We start from the raw sequence: 7,768 nt of genomic DNA, 5'->3' as shown, positions 1-7,768 counted from the left end.
AAATTTATTATTAATCATATTTGAACATTTCCTACAGTATTTAACAAATATAAAATGATAAAAAAAATGTATAAAATGTTTATATATATATATATATATATATATACATATATATCTGGGTTTTTTAAAATTGCAACTTTCAGTAACAAATTATGAATAAAAAAATAATTTATGAAATTACTATAGTGAATAAATATTTTTCTAATTATTTTAAGCTCTAAATATTTGATCATTTAAAAGTTTCTCCTTGGGAGTGAATTTTATCACTATGTAATTCTTTTTTTTAAATTACATATTTAAATGAATAAACTATATATATATATATATATATATATATATATATATATATGCTCTCTCTTTCTCTATATATTTCGTATTATATTTGTGAATTTCATGTCTGGTCATATATTCCTCATTATAAAAACACAAAGTGCACATCTAATCTAATCTCAAATAATTAAACCTTAAACAGTCACAAAAACAAAAAAAACAGGTACTGATAATAAAAGAAACACTTGTTTATTAGACAAAACAAGTGGTTTGGTAGCATAAATGCATGGTCTGGGAAAAGGACAAAATTTACAATAAGAATGCTTAGAAACAAACAATAAATGGTACTCTTGTAGAAGCAAGGCTTGTCTCTAGGCAGTTGTGGGATTGGAGCTGACTGCCACTGCCGGGTCCCCCAGCAGGTCTTCGCTTCCTATGTCTATTCCGCTTCGTTTTCTCTCCGTCTGTCTTTTTGGGCTGCTGAGGCATGGGTTTATTCTTTTTCTTCAGGCAGCTAAGTGGGTTGGGATTGCAGGATTTCCTCTTACGTTTTTTTGCCTCTCTTGTCATTACGGTCTTTGCGGAGACCCTCCTTCTCTCTCTGGATGCTTAACTGTTGTGACGGGCTCACTAACTCACCCAGCTGAACCGCTTCAACATGCTTCAGCGAACGTTCAGAGGGCTTGTCTGACACCATGGTGTTGAGGATAATGTAGAGCAGAGGAACCCCAGGAATCTTCTTCAGGGCCGTCGTCAACTCTTGATCCTGGTAATAAGGATAATTGTGTGTTATTAATTAATCTTTTTTATTATTTTACAAAATATATATCCCCCCCCCTCCTTACCTGAGTTGCAGTGAAGTAGTGGTGTGGATTTGTCTCCCCAAGCATTGACATCTCTGGATGCTTAACTGTTGTGACGGGCTCACTAACTCACCCAGCTGAACCGCTTCAACATGCTTCAGCGAACGTTCAGAGGGCTTGTCTGACACCATGGTGTTGAGGATAATGTAGAGCAGAGGAACCCCAGGAATCTTCTTCAGGGCCGTCGTCAACTCTTGATCCTGGTAATAAGGATAATTGTGTGTTATTAATTAATCTTTTTTATTATTTTACAATTTTTATATTTTCCTTACCTGAGTTGCAGTGAAGTAGTGGTGTGGATTTGTCTCCCCAAGCATTGACAACAAACACTCTGATGCAGGTAATGGATCTTTCATGTGTTTGCAATTCCTGATCTGAAATCTCTGTAAGATGAGTTTTGCTCCATAGAGGTCTTTTGCAAGAGTTTCAAGTTCCTTCAAGGCGCTGCTGCAAAGAACAGAACAACTATGGTATTAGCCTATACAAGAACTAATACACCGATATCATTACTAGAAATAAAAATCGCATTAACTTACTTTGTGGTACAGAGCTGAACTTCTCCCATGAGATACTTTGGCAATTGCTCTTTGATTTGAATCTTATTCTTTAACGCCGCCTGACATAACGTCCCATAAATTAATATTTGGAAAGGTTCCCTAAAGCAAAAGTTGTACTTATAAAAACTGATTGTTTTCTTCGCGTGTTTCTGGCGTTTTATCTTCATGGTGAATTATTAATACATAAAGCTCAGACAGTTTCAACGAACAGATTATCTTGACAGGATAAGAGCAGAATATCAATAAACCCGACCACGTGAGGATTGATACGCTTGATTTTTGTAAATATGTCAACAAAACTGTTGGAGGAAGCTCACGCCATTCTCGAACATTAACAATAAAATTAACGTTTTCAATAAATAAAGCTGTGTACTTTACGGTCCCCGGTTCAGAAATTGCAACCAAGATAAGCTACAAATTAATTGGAACACAAACAGGTTATGATTTTACAGTAAGCAGTACTAAATGTATATCTCTCAGTTGAAAATGTTTATGCATGTTTTGATAAATTTTTTTTCAATCGCTTTATTTTTTTTACCGGTTCAACCCATTGCATTGAAAAGACCCGATTCCAATGAATGCCTCATTCATCGCTATCAGGTTCAACACGGAAAGCACCGGTTTAGCGGTTGTGTTGTGTATCCCTGGCGCTTGAGAAGATGACATCCCGAAAAGATACCCCGTCTGGAAAAACTCTGGATTCTCCCGTCAAACAAATCCAAATCGAAGGACTGGTAAGTCCACGTTTAACAGAATCAATGTAGCTGAGTGCTCAGAAAGTGAACTCTGGTGTTTAAACGTGTCTGCAGACTGAATATGCCAAACTAGAAATAATAATAATAATAATAATAATCAGTAGTGGAAAGAGTACTGAAAAAATATTCTCAAGTAAAAGTACCATTACCTTCCAAAAAATGTAGTGTGAGTAGAGTAAAAGTACTTGTCCAAAAAAACTACTTGAGTAAGAGTAAAAGAGTAGCCTATTTAAAAGTACTCATGAGTATTGAGTAGTGAGTACTGAGCTGTGGATTCTACCCCCTCATAATAAACGCTGTCTACAGCAATTTATACTTTTTAAAAATGTTGTACATTCTGTAATTCACAATATCTTATTTGTCATAAAGAATGAAGAATATCTTTCATCCAGCAGTTTTAATTTTGACTGCCAACTCTTTAAAATACATCAAAACAGCACGGAAACAGTATTCAGTTGAAGAAAAGATGAAAGTTATTCTCAGTACAATCATCCCCATTTAAATCATAAAGTTTGAAAAAATAGATTTAAAATCATGTGTAAGGCCACTGAGACTGCATATGCCGTTGTTGCACAAAATATTAATGTTTAGAACAGTGCAAATACTAACACCATTAGAAACTCATTGTTCAGCATCACACACCATGATATGGGTTAAAATGAGAGCCCATTTCTCTCCAAAACGGTGCCAGTTTTAGCGTTTTGCAATAAAGAAATAAGAATAACTAAACTTGGTAATTTGTTACAATTTTAACATAGATGCACATTGTTCTAGAATGATGGCAAATTCATGCCATACCTTTTACACATTTACTCGAATTGTTATGCTGATAATACAATTTGTAAGGAATAATACATTAAATAGCGAGGTATCTCTGGGGAAACTTTTTCAAAGGAAAACACGTTTTATAAGTGAGTGGGAATTTACCGAACGTGGCACTTGCGGGAGTTAACACTGTATGCAATACCCGCAACCGCACACCAAATTTCAGGCCGTGTAGATAGGCAAGCATATATACAAATCATTTAGTAAGCAGAAATCCAAAATGTACCTTAACATATTAAGTTGGAGGAAGATGTGACTGAATTGATGCTTGAATAATGCACTTCCAGCAGCCATGATAAACAGTTGGCGGTTAAAGTTTTCTATGCACAATTTGATTTGACGAAAGTCACAAGACCTATTACTCTCTATCCTATCACGTTGATGGATAAAAATAAAATTAAAATAAGCATGTAAAGACCACAAACGGAGGAAAATAGTGGAGTAAAAGTACCGATACATCACTTAAAATGTACTCAAGTAAAAGTACACAATTTTTAAACTACTCAAAAAAGTACAATTACTGATAAAAACTACTTAATTACTGTAACGTGAGTATTTGTTATTCATTACTTCACACCCCTGATAATAATAATAATAATAATAATAATAATAATATTTTTTCAAAGCTAGTTGCAAATGGAATTAGAAAATTTAGAAATTTAATAGTTTAATTTCAGGAATGACTTGAAATAACAATATTTTCAATATTTTGATCCACATATGATTAAGAAAATTTAGCTGTGTATTGTTGCCAATTTATTGGTTTATTTAATTACACAGGTCACATTAGCAACATTTACTTTTGGGTTTGCATTGTCCAAAAAGAGATGTATTTTCTACAGAGCTGTCAGCTATAAAGTGCAGACTGTCTTGATTTCATGTGAACATATTTACATGGCTAGAGTAAATAGTCGCTTGACTAGGACTGTTTAATTTCAGTTTGCCCCTCTGACAGATGACTGTAAAATCTCCATTAAAAAAGTACATTCTCTTTTATATACAGTTGTGCTCAATTATTCATACCCTTGGTAAATATGATCAAAGAAGGCTGTGAAAAAAATCTATATCAATAATCCTTATGATCTTTTATTTGAAAAATTTACAAAAATCTAACCTTACACTGGATAATAAGAGTTTAAAATGGGAGGGAAATCTCATAATGAAATAAATGTTTTACTCTACAGGGCTCGCAAAATCGCTAGCCCGACGTCCCGGGGCTATTGTGTTTTCCAGTCGGGCTACCAAAATGTATCTCCTAAAGTGAGTTGTATCAAACTTAAAGGGAAAGATCACCCAAAAATGAAAATTCTGTCATCATTTACTCACACTCATGTCGTTCCAAACCTGTATGAGTTGCTTTCTTATGTTGAACACAAAAGAAGATATTTTGAAGATTGCTGGTAATCAAACAGTTGGTGGTTGCCATTGACTTCCATAGTATTTTTTTTTCCTACTATGGAAGTCAATGGCAACCACCAACTGTTTGATTACCAGCAATCTTCAAAATATCTTCTTTTATGTTCAACATAATTAAGATTTTAGTTTTTGTGAAAACCTGTATCTGAACTGTAAATCATGTAATTTTATGGCTCAGTACTGTATGTTACCGCAGACATTGTCCAACACCACTCATACTGTGTTCATTTTACTTGTGCAGCTCTTAAAATGGGTCATAAATTACCTTATATTTATTTAAAAAAATTCTGCAGATACCCTGTAAATAGTGAAATAAAATTCCTTCCTTCATATTTGTTGATATTTGTGTATTAAAAATATTTTTGGTTGACATTTAAACTCCTATATGATTTTCTATATTTTTTTTTATTTGGACTAGTTAAATTAATTTTTGGGCTACCAAAATATGAAGAGTACCTGCCCGAAGGGTTACCAGGGATTTAGAAATTTTGCGAGCCCTGCACTAATACACGTTGGCCACAATTAATCATACCCTTTATTCAGTACATTTTGCATCATCCTTTTGCCAAGATACCAGCTCTGATGAGTTTGGAGAACACCTGACAAGAGATCAGAGACCATTCCTTCATCCAGAACCACTCCAGACCCTTTAGATTCGCAGCTCCATGCTGGTGCGTCTTCTCTTCAGTTCACCTCACTCATTTTCTGTAGGGTTCAGGTCAGAGGACTGGAATGGCCATAGCAGAAGCTTGGTTTTGTGCCCAGTGACCCATTTTTGTGTTGATTTTGATATTTGTTTTGGATCACTGTCCTGTTATAAGATCCAACCTTGGCCCATTATAAGATTTCTAGCAGAGTCAGTCAGTTTTTATTTTTTTATCTGTTGTTATCTGATAGAATTCATGATGCCATGATAGAATTCCATCTGAACAAAATCGAGTTTCACGATTCGATTCGATTCACGATTCAATTTTTTTTTCAAAATTAGATTTAAGACAAATTATAAATTAAATGTGTCCTTTTATTATTACTTGGGCAAAATGCTGCACATTTCTTTGTGAAATTGAAATATAACACTATAATAATATATTAATATAGCATATTTGTAAGTCGCTTTGGATAAAAGCGTCTGCTAAATGACAAAATTTAAATATAATGTAAATTTAAATAACAAAACTAAATAGAAATTTTAAAACAACCCCCAAATCAAATAAATAACACAAATAAAATAAATCTCTTCATATAAACAAACTAAGGCTTTGTCTCTGCTCTTTCCTTTTAAAATTAGAGGCAACCACTGCATTTTAATCATGATCCAAACAAAGATGCTTCATACATGCAACATGAGCAGTTTTTAATCTAAATTAAATTGTATAATTTCGAAATTTGAAGCAAAACCAGAATGGTTTGACTTCAGTTTTGTGAAACTATACATAAAAATATCTGCATGAAACAGCAGACGAGCTGAATGAGACGCAGATTCACTCTCAGCCAGCAGGTGGCGCTTAAAGCGTTTCCTTGGTTTCCGCTGTAAACAAAGTGGTGCTGCACTTATGAACTTTAATATGCATTATACAGAGGCAAGATTAATAGAAAAAAAACATCTAAACTTTTCTGAAGACAGTAAGTTCCCCTCAGACATGTATTCATATAAACTCCTACCCAGATAGATAGATAGATAGATAGATAGATAGATAGATAGATAGATAGATAGATAGATAGATAGATAGATAGATAGATAGATAGATAGATAGATAGATAGGGCAGTCGTGGTTGAATGGTTAGAGAGTTGGACTTGTAACCCGAAGGTTGTGGGTCTCCGGTCCGACAGGAATTGTCGGTGGGAGGAGTGAATAACCAGCACTCTCTTCCACCCTCAATTCCCTGACAGAGGTGAGACCCTTGAGCAAGGCACCGAACCTCCAACTGCTCCCCGGGCGCCACAGCAAGATGTCTGCCTACTGCTCCGGATGTATGATCACAGTGTGTGTGTTTGTGTGCACTTGGATGGGTTAAATACAGAGCACAAATTCCAAGTATGGGTCACCATACTTGGCCACACGTCACTTCATATATATTTTATTTGAACAGGCATACATTTTGTTTCATCATCTTGTCCATTACTGTCCATACATATGCTCATTTATGGAAAACAATAACATGGGTTAACACACGTTAACACGGCAATAGATATTTTTGTAAAGATTGAACCCAGTAGATTTTTATTTCTATAGAGATATTGACCCTTGTTATCAACGAACATAGACATTGATGTCCCATATTCATCACCTGCATTTTTCATCAGTCGTCGTGTTGTGTGTCTAGGTTACACACATTTGTTGCACCCATCCCTCTGTGCACCTGCATAGGTTATGTTTGCTTTTTTCCCCATTGTGAAGTTGAAAGTATATTATTATGATAAATTCTAACTGTCTGTCTTAAAATTAATGAATGGATAAATGCATCTTTCTCTTTAGTCAAAACATCCACATTGTTGAACAATTATGCCCTTGTTATCCACTGTAGTGGGTTTTGTCAGTTTTTCGTTGTGTTAGCTTGGGCAGCGTGATGGTATTCATTTTGACTTTATCAGAAATTGGCGATGTGCTCATAAAGTCATGAGCTAGTTTATGATCACAGTCACCCTGAGTTTAGCTGAGAGTCTAGTTTTTATAATTATTAAGTAAGTAAACAGCAATGTCTTATTGTAAACCCTTATTTACCAAGCAGCTGTATTCTTTTTGGTCATAATTAATTGAATAGAATTAGTTCCATCAGATTGTAGATCTTTGCTTCAATTTTACAGGCCTGAACAGAAGTCAATTTTTTTTTTTTTGCGGGGTTTTTGTACTTAATCTGTTTGTACGGCCACATTAAATTTACTGAACCTAATTAAACTCAATTCTTATGGAAGCTTCTCGCTTGCTTTACTTTCCTATCTCGCTCCCCGCTGCTGAGGGGAATGAGTGCCAAATGTTGTGAATGCACAGAAATTTTAGTTTTTGCTTTGTTTCTTGAAAACCGTCAAGCTCAGTGAAGTTTTTAGGCTGGAGCCCAAGAAAGCTGTTTCCTGTCAAGGTGC

General features: G+C 34.8%; 1 pseudogene; it reads right to left on the bottom strand.

Annotated features, from left to right (window-relative positions):
• Positions 1-537: 537 nt before the first annotated feature.
• Positions 538-2,021, bottom strand: LOC107592935 (rRNA-processing protein UTP23 homolog; annotated as a pseudogene).
• Between the last annotated feature and the right edge of the window lie 5,747 nt (positions 2,022-7,768).

Source organism: Sinocyclocheilus grahami, unplaced genomic scaffold (genome assembly GCF_001515645.1).
Source record: "Sinocyclocheilus grahami isolate Dianchi unplaced genomic scaffold, SAMN03320097.WGS_v1.1 scaffold161.1, whole genome shotgun sequence".
NCBI lineage: Eukaryota > Metazoa > Chordata > Actinopteri > Cypriniformes > Cyprinidae > Sinocyclocheilus > Sinocyclocheilus grahami.
This window is presented reverse-complemented; position numbering and strand designations above follow the sequence as displayed.